This window comes from Wolffia australiana, chromosome 14 (assembly GCF_029677425.1).
Source record: "Wolffia australiana isolate 7733 chromosome 14, ASM2967742v1".
In the NCBI taxonomy this organism is placed as follows: domain Eukaryota; kingdom Viridiplantae; phylum Streptophyta; class Magnoliopsida; order Alismatales; family Araceae; genus Wolffia; species Wolffia australiana.
The window spans coordinates 2,795,088-2,808,300 of NC_135848.1; positions in this window are offsets into that span (position 1 = coordinate 2,795,088).

Sequence of the window (13,213 nt, forward strand, 5' to 3'; positions counted from 1 at the left end):
TGGAGTGATGCATCAAATGTTGTAATGCTGTTCAAATACTGGTCATAAAGTCTTGGATGACGGATGATGGATGACGGACGACGGATGGCGGATGACGGGTTATTCTGATGAGGGACAACTAGGGTTTGACGGTCCTGGTCCGGTCTCGGTTTTTAGCAAAGACCTAAACCTTACCTAAACTTCGGTCCAGTTCTGGGTCATTCTTGTTCAATCCCGGTTTGATCAGGTTGACTTGTCAATATCAAAGTCAAAGTAGGAAATTTATGTTTATAGTAATGTTAAATATTCTCTACATTAAGTGGGTGCCCATGGATAGTCAAATATGTGGTGTCTACGAGCTCAATAGAAACCTCTCTGTCGAGTTGGATTTGATATTTTTAGAATTTTATAAAAAATATTAAATAAATATCAAGTAATATACTTTTAGTTCTGGTACGGATCGACCCTTGGACCTAAACCTGATTGACCAACCAGTCCACTCTCAAATGGAGCACCTACGGTCCCCGGTTCGGTCAGGTCAAAACGGTCCTGTCCTAAATGTCCAACCCTATGGACAACGGATGTGTGAGTTATTCTGACGACGGATGACGTATGGGGCAACGGATGACGTATGATGGATGATGGATGGGTGATGGTTGAAGGTGAAGGTGAACGATGATTGGAGGTGGATGGGTGACAGATGACAGATGAATGATGGTGGACGATGAATGCCGGATGAAAGATGAGACACGGTTGAAGGTGGATGAGCGACGGATGATGGTTTTGTGATAGTTGACGATGGATGTTAGACGCCGGATGACTGATGAGTGACGGCTTTGTGATAGTTGATGATGGATGATGGATGATGGATGATGGATGATGGATGATGGATGATGGATGATGGATGATGGATGATGGATGATGGATGATGGATGATGGATGATGGATGATGGATGATAGAAGAGTGTCGGTTGAAGGTGGATGGGTGACAGATGGCGGATGAATGATGGTGGAAGATGGATGCCGGATGAAAGATGAGAGACGGTTGAAGAAGGATGAGTGACGGATGACGGCTTTGTGATAGTTGACGATGGATGTCAGACGATGGATGTCAGACGTCGGATGACTGATGAGCGACGGCTGATGGCAGATGGGTGACAGATGACAATGATGGATGAGGGATGAGGGATGATAGATGACTGCCGGTTGAAGGTGGATGGATGAGGGATGATAGATGAGTGCCGGTTGAAGGTGGATGGGTGACAGATGGTGGATGAATGATGGTGGAAGGTGGATGTCATATGAAAGATGAGAGACGGTTGAAGGTGGATGAGCGATGGGTGACGGCTTTGTGATAGTTGACGATGGATGTCAGACGTCGGATGACTGATGAGCGACGGCTGATGGCAGATGGGTGACAGATGACGATGATGGATGAGGGATGATAGATGAGTGCCGGTTGAAGGTGGATGGTTGACAGATGGTGGATGAATGATGGTGGAAGATGGATGTCATATGAAAGATGAGAGACGGTTGAAGGTGGATGAGTGACGGATGATGGCTTTGTGATAGTTGACGATGGATGTCGGACGCTGGATGACTGATGAGGGACGGCTGAATGCAAATGGGGTGACAAATGACGATGATGGATGATGGATGATAGATGAGTGCCGGTTGAATGTGGATGGGTGATGGTCGAAGACAAATGCCTGATGACAGAAGGGTTGCCATAGATGACAGAAGACAGAATCAGATGGAACGGCATTTCGGCCAATCATAAAGTCTGTAGTTTCATTTCAGGGGCTGCATCGAATGGATAATTGAAAGGACGGAGGACAGTTTTAAATCTAGAGTAAATCAGCGGCACCTGATAAGCCCAAAGGAGACTCATTATAGATCCTTATATTCTTCTAGGACAAAGGCATTTTGCAACAATGAGAGAGATTTTCCAATTCTCTTTTATCTTCAAACTTTGATCAATGAGAAACACCAAGAGAAAATAATGGATCTTAAAATCATTTTCTTTCACTCGGCTCAATAAACTAGTATCATTCAAATATTTTTTTTACTTGAATAAGGGGTCTATTTATAGATCTAACTGTGAAGATAGGTAGATGAGAGAGATGAAATGGCCCTCAAAATTCTAGCTCAAAATTCCTTCTAGATTGTCAATAACTAGATTTGATGTTGAATCATTCTCAGCCACTAGATTTTTATCTCTCCTTCTCAACCCACGCATCAGATTGTGATCATGCAGAATCCTTAGATTTTCTGAAGGTTATGTAACTTTTATATATTTTTAATCATGAACTGGCCTGTATTTGTCAACAAAAGTTGTATCTCAGATTCTTAAAAAAAGTCATTATAATCCACAATATTATTGCAACACAAGTAAAAAAATGTGTTTAGGTGCTTTCATTCCTTCCAAGGCACATCAATGGTAAGTTCTATCCTCAGTTTTTTCATTAATCATCTTTTCATTGGTCCACATAGGTCAATGTAATGAAAAGAAGGAAACGTCAAAAAAATGATTCATGATGCCTTTGTTGGTAATGAGATAATAAAGTATATCTTTTTTCATTTTCTGCCAATCATGTCATGCCACCCACCTGTACCAGATTTTATGACTTTTAAACTTTGAGTAAAACATATAAATTAATGACTTTTCCATCGTCTCTGCACGTGCATTAATTTCAATTTTAATCGCATATTTTTCTATTGGTCCGCGTCACCCTAGGGTTTAAGAAAATAAAAAAATAGCAGCTAATTATTGGTTATTATGGTATCATGATTTGTGATCTCATAATGGAAGCTGTTCACAATTATTAGCTGCATGAATTATCACCAAAAATTGTGATTGGATGCCATTCAATAGAATAATAGGGCAACACTTGGCAGGGTGGGAATTTAAGACCAAAAAATGCTAAATAAATTTTGGTGCACAAAAACTATGCCATAAAATACATAGAGCATGCACTCCAATTTAGAATGTCAATGTTTTCCTGAAAAAAATCTCAAAATTTTAAAAATATATTTACTTTAAAAGAATCTTTAACATATGATGTCCAAAAAATCATTAAAATACCAATAAATCAAAAAATAAGAATATCTCTTTGAAAATATATTTAATTATTTTGGTTTGATAACATATTTTTATACGTGTGATAATGAAGAGAAATATAAATTTCATAGTATTAACCTAATAATCCATGTGTTATCAATAAAAATATGACAACCCTTAAACATTTTAATGATAATACTACAACTTGGACTAAGAAAAAATGTACATTAAGATAATGATATCATTCAGAACGTATATAAGATTGACTCAATATTACCATAAGTGGAGAGCTCTTAATATTTAGAACACGTCTTACAAAGATTGGAGGATGAAAACCCTGGTAGTTTTAGTATGGAATAGATGTTACATGAAAGTGGCGATATTTTGTGCCTTAACTCTGAAAGATTATATTGCAGCTCAGATCTCAGATGTAGGTGACCTTGGTATCTATGGATTTGCCTTGATGTGTAGAAAATGTTTGTGAATATTTTTAGACAGACAACATTCAAAAGATCTCAAAAGTGGACAAAGGCCCCTCCATTATTTTTTTGGGGCTCACAAAATGATTTTCAGAAAGTTCACAAATAAAACAGTATCTACCTTAAATTTAAACAGTAACATTTCAAAATGACATATTTGCACATCTCCATTATGAACGATGAGGTACAGACTTACATAGCTCTCATAACAATTATGATCAAGGTGATACAATTCAAACGTTAAATGTGAAATTTTAATTAATTAAAGCATTAAATGGTGATGTGTCAGAGAATGATAATTTTCAATAAAGTATTCTTAATGAACAAATATTCCTTGGATTAAAATTTAACCAGTACAGTACTTTGGGACTATACCTGAGTTGAGAAGCACACATCATGGAGGTAAGACAAGTTTGTGTAAATGGGGGTATCTTAGTGAGGAGGTCAGCCCAAGGGAGTAAGGGTGTTTGACAAGAAAGGGGATCAAGGCCAGAGTGGTAGTGATATAGGCCTCGGTGGGTGGCAGGGATTGTTATATTGGTGTTATATGCATCTTGTATCAAGATAGTATTACAGCCCTGGTTAGGGATGTACATATCAGGATTCCTTGGTGACTTTTTTGAGGAGTTGAGGCAGACATACTTGGGAATGGACATATGAGACATTGAGGTTCCTGAACCAGGATAAATCTACTTGCATACTGTGAGATTGGGAGTTGAGTGATAAATCCATGAATCAGTAAAAACAATGTAGGAAAGATAACGAAAAAAAATAGTAATTCACCCCCCACCCCCACTCCTTAGTAACATCACCACCAACTCAGGACTTTCATTCGAGACTCATTGAAGACCCACCATCTCTCCTTTCTCTCTTCCTTGGAATTAAAAGATCTTCAATTATTCATATATGTGTGTATGGTGTTTTCAATTCCTAAAATCTAACTTTTCGATGTTGGACCCCCTCTTGCATAAATGTTTTCATACTCATGGTCTCTCCAAAGATTTATAAACATTTCAGGCAGTTAATTTTATCTACAATGAGATTTATAATAAATCATTCTATCATCCTTTCACCCACTCCAATACTCATTGGCCTGCTAACAAGTCCCAATAACCTTTGACCCTCCAGAATGATCTTGAAAACTCATTGGCCTTACAATTCATCGATGCAAACTTGCAAACCCATTTTGATTAACATACAAGTTTGGTAGGACACAGAAACCTTTAAAATATATTAAATATTTGTTGGGACACTGAATTATTCTTAAATTAAATAATTATCATAAAAGTTTGGAAAAAAAATAGAAATATCAACAAACAAAGCAAGAAGAATCCAAAAATAATGTTTTTAATTCATTTTATTCATAATGTTTATGTTTGATTATTTTGAAATATTATAAATATGAATTTATATAATAACCCATGAATGGATAAATATGTGTGTAATAAAAGATAACTCGTTTATATGCAATAAAAGGTTTACAGAATCTAAGTCGACTCTGACAGCCAAAAACAAAGAAAAAATAAAGCATCACATTTGCACGGGTCTAACGTGGGGGTAATTGGCTCCTTGAATAAGCATCTTTAAGCCATTCAGATGTCCAGCCTATAGACATACCAATGCAATCTTTAGATGGTGGGATCTCCTCTTCTAGTCTCCCTAAAAGCAACACTTGTGAAGAGGAGCATAAGCAAAAGGGCACTCAATTGTCTCACTTCGATATAAAATGAGGATGCACACTCTACTTATATTTTTTGAGGGATTTATTCAAAAATATCCCTAGATTTTTTTTCAAAAATCTCATGTCTCTAAGAATATCTAACATAGTTTTCAAACTTAAAGTATATCCACTGACGTCCAAGAATCTTGTGCATGACCCTCTAGGTTATCATATTATAACTTCAATGGCCCAAGAATCTATAATGACGAACCATGTTAATTAATTATACCTGATATATATTAGTTAATCAATAATTTAACCAAATTGATTGGTTAAGTCGTTAGATCATGGGGTGCCAAGCTACTCCATGCCCTCTCTCTCATGGGCCTTTTATGTCATCAATTATTGTATGCACATAATCCCCTGTTCATGTGAATCTCCAGAATGACTTATGTTACGGTTATTTGTTAAATCCTAATCCATCATTCCATTTAGTAGTGATGTATAATAGTGATCATTGGAGATAGTCTTCTCCAATGTCTCGACTACCCGGTTGAGGGATTTAACTCATCTTCTATTTGAAATCAATCTCCTATTCTACTGAGGGTGGATGATCTCTTTTTGACCCCTCAATTTCCTTCACATAATTCATCCTATATTCAAGTTAAAGTCTAATTTGAATATCATAATTAAGGACTCACAATGAAAACATATCAATCCATCCACAAGGTGTCTTTGGTATCTCAGGTCTAAGGACTACTTATATGACAGTGAGATGAATCAACCTAATTGATGTGTAGGTACAATATCATTCAAGGATTCATACGGATCAATTCTGTGAACTCTTTACCTAAAGAGCAATCCCCATTTTTTGTTAGTGTTATTACACTATTGCCCACAAAATCAGCCATACTTATCACATAATCAAGTTAAATGCTATTATTCTTTACATATAGTTGAATTTCGTTCAAGCCCTTTCCCTATTTTTGACAAAATGTGTATTTTCCATAAAAAACCAAAATTAAAGTATTTCTTATGACGTTTAAGAGACCATTTGTGCTTGACCCCTTATGCTCATGTATCGGTCTAGTTAACGACTATAATGGCCCAATACCCTTTATTTGGCTTCCAAATTAATTAACTATATCCTTATATAGATTAGGACACCATTCACCAAGTCTTTGAGTGCCCATTGTACCATGAGATTGATCAAGACTCTTAGGATCTAGTAGCTGCCCCTGGCCTAGGCTGCTTGTTAATTTTGACTCTATGTCTGTTAGTGGTATGTTCGTGATAAACTCAAATGAGGGGTAAAACTACGTCATCGTGAAACTGAGTTTAATCACTAATATTTATAACCTTTAATCGTAAAATAATTTAATTAGTTAGTGATGAGTAAGGGTCATCTCCACAAGTAACTGATGTTAGGGAAGGAACTCTCTCGATCGGGTGAATTCGAGAAGGTGAGAAGAGTTATGATAGCATACGAGGTAGCGAATGGGTGACGATAGTTATCGCGATAGAGGTAGTAGTAGTTTATAAAGATGGACGAATATCGTGCTAGTACTAGTAGTGGATTGTTGAGTAGGATGAGAGGATAAAGGTATATGGAAATGATGGCATGAGACAAGAGTAGCGTCAATGATAAGTAGTTTTTTTTTTGTGTTGAATGATTTATGGTTTACTAATTTAGGGTTTAATGTAATATGAGATTATGTATACAAGAATCGATCTTGACAGTGTGATGTGGATGGTAGTGGATGCGTTGTGGAGGTAGTGAAACTAAAGTAGAATGATGATTAAAATGGGATATATAGTTATGTATGTCTTCTTAAACGAAAGGAGATTAGTAGGTGGCAAGATCGTAATAGTGTAGTTGAAACATGAAATAAATGATAGATGAGAATAGATGGGTAGGATATTGGTTGAAGATGGAGGTAGATGATTGATAGTGATGGATGATGATGATATTTTAACTACCTAAGTGTGTTGAAGAATAATCAATGTAAGGCAAGAGGGTAACCTTAGATCCATATGTTCCGCATAGATCAAGGCATCTTCCAAATGCAGACCTCCTTACTTCTTTGTTGACCTTCTCCAAGTACTAGAGACACCAAGAGACCCTTGATGGACCTTCAAAAATTCACTTTCTTTCGATCAGCCTCTTAGGAGGAAGTGAAATTAAAGATTTTTTTCACAAAGATCAAGAGCTCAATTTATAGATCCATCCATATGGATCTATAAATTTTGGCTACCCTTAAAATTTTGGCCCGATGGGAGTTCTGGATCATCGAATATCAAGCCTGGAAGTTGGGCCATTCCTAACCGTTGATTTAATCAAAAGATTTCTCTCTCATCATCTTCGTTAGCACCATCACATCATTCGGTTAGGGTTTTGTATTGTCATGGATTTTAACGTAATGATTGGCCTAGATTATTCCTCATCATACACAATCGACGTCTCCTTTTGCACCATGTGGCACCCCTGGGAAAAAGACAAAATAGTACAAAATGGTATGTTATTTAATAATTGTGTCACGAGTGACATGACGGTATGTCAGCACGTGCCACATCAATGCATTCATGTTTTAATCCAATAAAGGGATGACACATGGGCACATGCACACATGGCGCCATGTGACACGTGACACATCCGTGCAACTAAAATTGTTGACCAATCAGAGAAAAGGAAAAATAATTTTTTAATTCCTCGCTCTTAGGTCGTTGTGTGACATTTATTACAAACAAAAGATTCCCTTTTTTATTGGGCCACTTCACCCTGCGCTAGAAAAAGTAAAAGTAAAAACTGTTATGCTTGAAATGCCATTATGGCATCACTAGTCACGATGACGTAACAGTTTAGGCTAATGCTTACCTGACACCAACATTATTCCTACCTGTGGTTGGTCGCCATTTGAAGAACCTAACGGCGACACGTGGCATCGCAAAAATAAATGTGTTAAAGATATTCATATTAAATTATTAAATAAAATACCATTTTGTACTATTAAACAGGTTAAAGATATTCTAAAATTCATATTAAATTAAATAATGGCCCAAAAATTACAAGAAAATATGTATTTCAAATTAGAAAATTCATATCTTTATGCCTTTAATGTAGAAAAATTCCAAAATAATTATATTCTGACACAAAAATTATCTTATTTCATAATTTTAAAAAATGCATTTTTACATATTTTTAAAAAATTCCTAAAAATATGTAAAAATGCATAAAATTCAGAATATTTTTATAAATATAAATTTAATCATTTTAAGCTTGATAACATACATATAAAATTAATATAATGCAAATAAACATGTAAATATGGTCAGATTAAGCTAATAAAATGCATGTTATCAGTTTGCAACGTACAAATAGAATGTATCTTACTTGTTAATCTTACATGCTGAGCCATTGCATCAAATCAAATATCAGGTTCAACATGAAGCAATAGGTTTCGTTTTGCTTACTTCATAACTAGTCATTTCAAACACGAAGCAATAATGGTATGAGTTGTCATAAGATAACGAGGATGCAATTCACAGAGCTGTGGTAAAAAAAAACATTCTTCCCTTTTAATTAATGATAGGTTGAGTCTCTAGTCCATGGGGTGCCAAGCTACAACTTGTGTTGTAGAAAATACAAAGGAGTCTGTATCAACTCACTCATGGAATCTGTCTATCACTGGTTATAGTGTACATAGAGTTCATCATCTACTTGACACACCTAGGATGACTTAGGATGTGGTCAACTATCAAACCCTAATCGGCCATCCGAATTAGTCTTGATTTGTTTAAGAATCATTGAAGAACTCTTTTATGATATTCAATTACATTGTCTATTGACTTTGTATCATCCTCTTCCTTGAGTTGTCTCCTATCATACCGAGGGCAGCTGATCCAATCTTCAACTCTCAATCATTTCATGAAATTTTTTATGCACTCAAACTAAGATTATTCATAATTTCATGATTAGGAACTCATAGTTAATAGCCCGAGTACATCCATCTGTTCACAAGACTTGTCTAAGTTGTAAGGACCACATACACAACTATAATGTGAATCGATCTGATTAATGGTCTGTTATAATACCATTAAGATATTATTATGGATAAATTTAGTGAATCCCTTTTGTGAAATAGCATCTACAATATATTCTTGGTGCCTCCACACTAACTGGTAAGGGACCAGCCATACTCATATCTGTGATATTAGATAGTGTTATTCTATCCTGATACTTAGATGCTCTTCTTGAGTATCCTTAGAATATGAATATTCACTTAGAACAAATGCGTAAATACTAGTGATATCTATATTATGATCTCATCATAATTCTCAAAGTTTGATCATGTATTGATGGAATTATTTGTAACCATCACATATCATATATTGTAATTCTAAACATGGAATGATAAATGGAACGTGTGATTGGCTTGCGTGCCATAAATATTTTCATCATTCTGATCACATTATAATCCACTAAGTCATTGTATGTATTTGATGACCTCATTACAAACATTATACTAGGTGATAATGAATAAAATTTTACTTTAGTGAACATAAACATGAGATAGAGTGGGTTAACGACGACATAATATCCATTAGATCTCCCACCTTATTGCACATGGTGAGATCATGTTAAGCTTCTCAAAATTACGAGTAATTATTTGGGATATGAGATAAAATGCAATATTGATAGGTTAAGATGACAATATTTATATATATGTGTGTTATCAAGCATAAAATGATTAAATCCATTTTTATAATGATATTTTGAATATTTTTATTTTTAAAGTATTTTTTGGGATTTTCCTAACAAGAACTTCTAAAAGAAAATACTTTTTTGAGTCATAATATGATTTTACTTTATTTTTTGACATTATATTAGAGATATATGGATTTTCTAAGTCAAAATATATGGATTTTCTAAGTCAAAAAATATATCCATTTATATTTTCTGTGATATATTTAATTTTATATGAATTTTAAGATGTTTAATGATTCAGTGACCAATTAGTGCTTACGGTCAATGATAGGCAACAACAGATCACTAAATACACACTATTTTGGCATTGAGATTAGCAATGCCATAATGACAATTAATGGTAATGTTTTTCATTTGTGTTTTTTTTAATCGCAATTATTTCATGTTGACTGGCCAACAAAAGTGGTGCACCTGGCGTGCCACAGGACATGTGGTGACATGTACACACGTGGCGCACACATGTCCTCTTTTTTTTAAAACATATGTTGATGTGGCATGCGCTGACTCAGCAGCATGTCACACACTCATTCGCTTTATTATGTGAAAATTATAATTATAATATCAAAACATTATACTCTTATTTTGTCTTGTCCAATACATAACTTGCAGCATGAGGAGAGCCATTGATCAAGGATGATGCGGGGAAATCTAAGCCAATCATTGTATCTAATTATTTGATGAGAAAAAACCCTTAAAAATGGCATGACGATGCTGACAAATATGAGGAGAGAGAAATCTTTGAATTAAATCAACATCTAGGAATTTTCCAACTTTAGGGCTTGATATCGGATGATCCAAAACTCTGATTGAGCTAAAATGTGAGGCTAGCTTAGTCTTTTGTCCTCTATCCATCCATGTAGTTGGATCTCTAAATTGAGCCTTGGATCTTTGTAAAAAATATTAAAGCTCACTTCCTCCTAGAGAGGAAGATTGAAAAGATTGAAGTTTTGAATGTCCATCGAGAGTGTTCTTGGTGTCTTGAGTGCTTGCTCCTCATTCATCATTCAACTCCTACTTCTACCGCCGTCACGACCATGGTCTCTATCACATGTCACCTTAAAACCTCCTATCTTATATTTAAACCCTAATTTGAATATTAACCCTACATCAGATATGTTTTGTTACCATTTCTCCTTAGTTTTCATCTCATATTATTGTCACCTCTTCAGATCTTCCTTCGTCCTACCCTCTCATTTCCACTCACTATGTTTAAGATCACCAACTACCACTCATGGTAATATTCATCTTGCTCTTATTTTATCTATCTCAGCTCACCATCTCTATGTTATTGCTATCTCTTACGCTATATGTATTCCTTATTGACCTCTCAAATTCACTCTATTGAGAAGGCTATTTACCTAAGATCCATTCCCTATGGAGACGACCCTGCTCACCACTATCTTGTCAAATTTCTTTGAGCAAAGGATTATAAATTTTATTTATAAAGCTCAAATTCACAACGACATACATTTACCCTAAACTTGAGTTTATCAATATGCCTTTGAAATAACAACACAGTTATCAAACATATTACCTCAAAAGTTTGCGACTTCAACGACACATAGGATGTGAAAGGAAGGAAACCCATCTTTATATATACTAGATTATTGAGGTGTCCGAACCTTGTAAAGAGGCATGACCTAGATAAGCTAGAACCAAGAACTGTGTTGTGTAGTTTCGTAGGATAATCAAAATAAACAAATACTGTCGGCTGCAAAATGGGTTATATTCTAAGAGGATGAATATATTCTACAACTAGTAAATGGGAGTAGAGTAGTATTGGAATAAATTTAAATCTAAATGCAAATGCTATAGAAATTGAATGATATTTCAACTATATGTTTAAGTACATACACATAAGTCACATAAGTGAATAGAAGTACTAAGACTGCCTAATCAATTTGTTAGACATATCATTGCAGGTGAACTTGAGACAACCCAAAAAATTCAAATAAAAAAATTGATTTGGATAGAAAATATCATATATATAAGAGTAAGGGAACCTTTAGTATCTACCAAAAAATAGCTGATATTATTTTTTGTAGTCAGTAAAATAAAACAAATGAAAAACTCCTTTTTTATGGAAAAAAAGATTGATATCAATTATTTCACAAAATCAATAAGAAAAAGAAGAAACAAAGGTCATGCCAAATTTCAAGTTGCTAGTTTCACCGACAAGGTATGAAGGATTACTTCCCATTGGGAGTAACATCAAAAATAAATTTTCATCCCAGCGAGGTTTACAAATGATCCTGGGAAAATGTCAATTGTCTCTGGCGTATTTTTCAAAGGAGAATAGAGCATGTTATACTAAATTTAATGTTAAGTTGGATACTGGGGAACCAATAACTCATTAAGTTAGTGCAAAGATTTTATCAAATTAACTGGTTCATAAAAAAATGAGATGGCGATGAGCCATGGATTCTGAAATTCAATTATGATAATTGGTTGATCCTCCCTAAGAGACGACATCTGTCAGGTGCAAGTGGAAATTGAAAAAAAAGATCAGTACAAATGAAAAAGTTGACATATACATGGCAAGGTTTGTTGCAAAGGTTTATCATCAAAGACAAGGAGTTGACCACAAAAAAATGTTCTCACCTATTTTGATTCTTAAATCAGCCAGAATAATTCTTGTCGTGACTACAAATTATGACTACGAGAACGGGCAAATGGATTTTAAGACTGCTTTACTCAACAGAAATTTTGATGAAGACGTGTATACAATATACTTAGAGGATTTTGCATTCAAAGAGTTTTCAGTAAAAGTGTGAAGGTCACAGAGATCAATTTAAGGGTTAAGGTAATCATCACAAAATTGGAATCTAAGGTCTGAACCTAGAAAATGCCTATTTTCAACTTAGAGGGTGAGAGGAGTAACAAAAGATGTATATATGATGCGGAACATTCAACATAGCTTTACTAGCAGTCAACATGCTCATTTTTGAAGTATAGCCCTAAAGTACTTATCACAAAGGACAATAACTATACAATCACTAGACTATTACTTAGTTCATCAATAAGTTAAAGACCAAGGGGGACATCTATATGTGCATTTCAAGTTTGTCTCACAAATTTGTCCAACGCAAAAAAAAGGATTTAATAGACTTTATTAAAACACCTTTAATTCAATGAATAAATTATATGAAAATAAGGATGACTAATGGAATATATAACTAGCAAAAATGTTCTCATTCCCATGGAAAGTTTTTTGTCAAACTAGTAACTCTTTATTTATGAGTCAAACAAAAAGACTTTAAACTTAATAA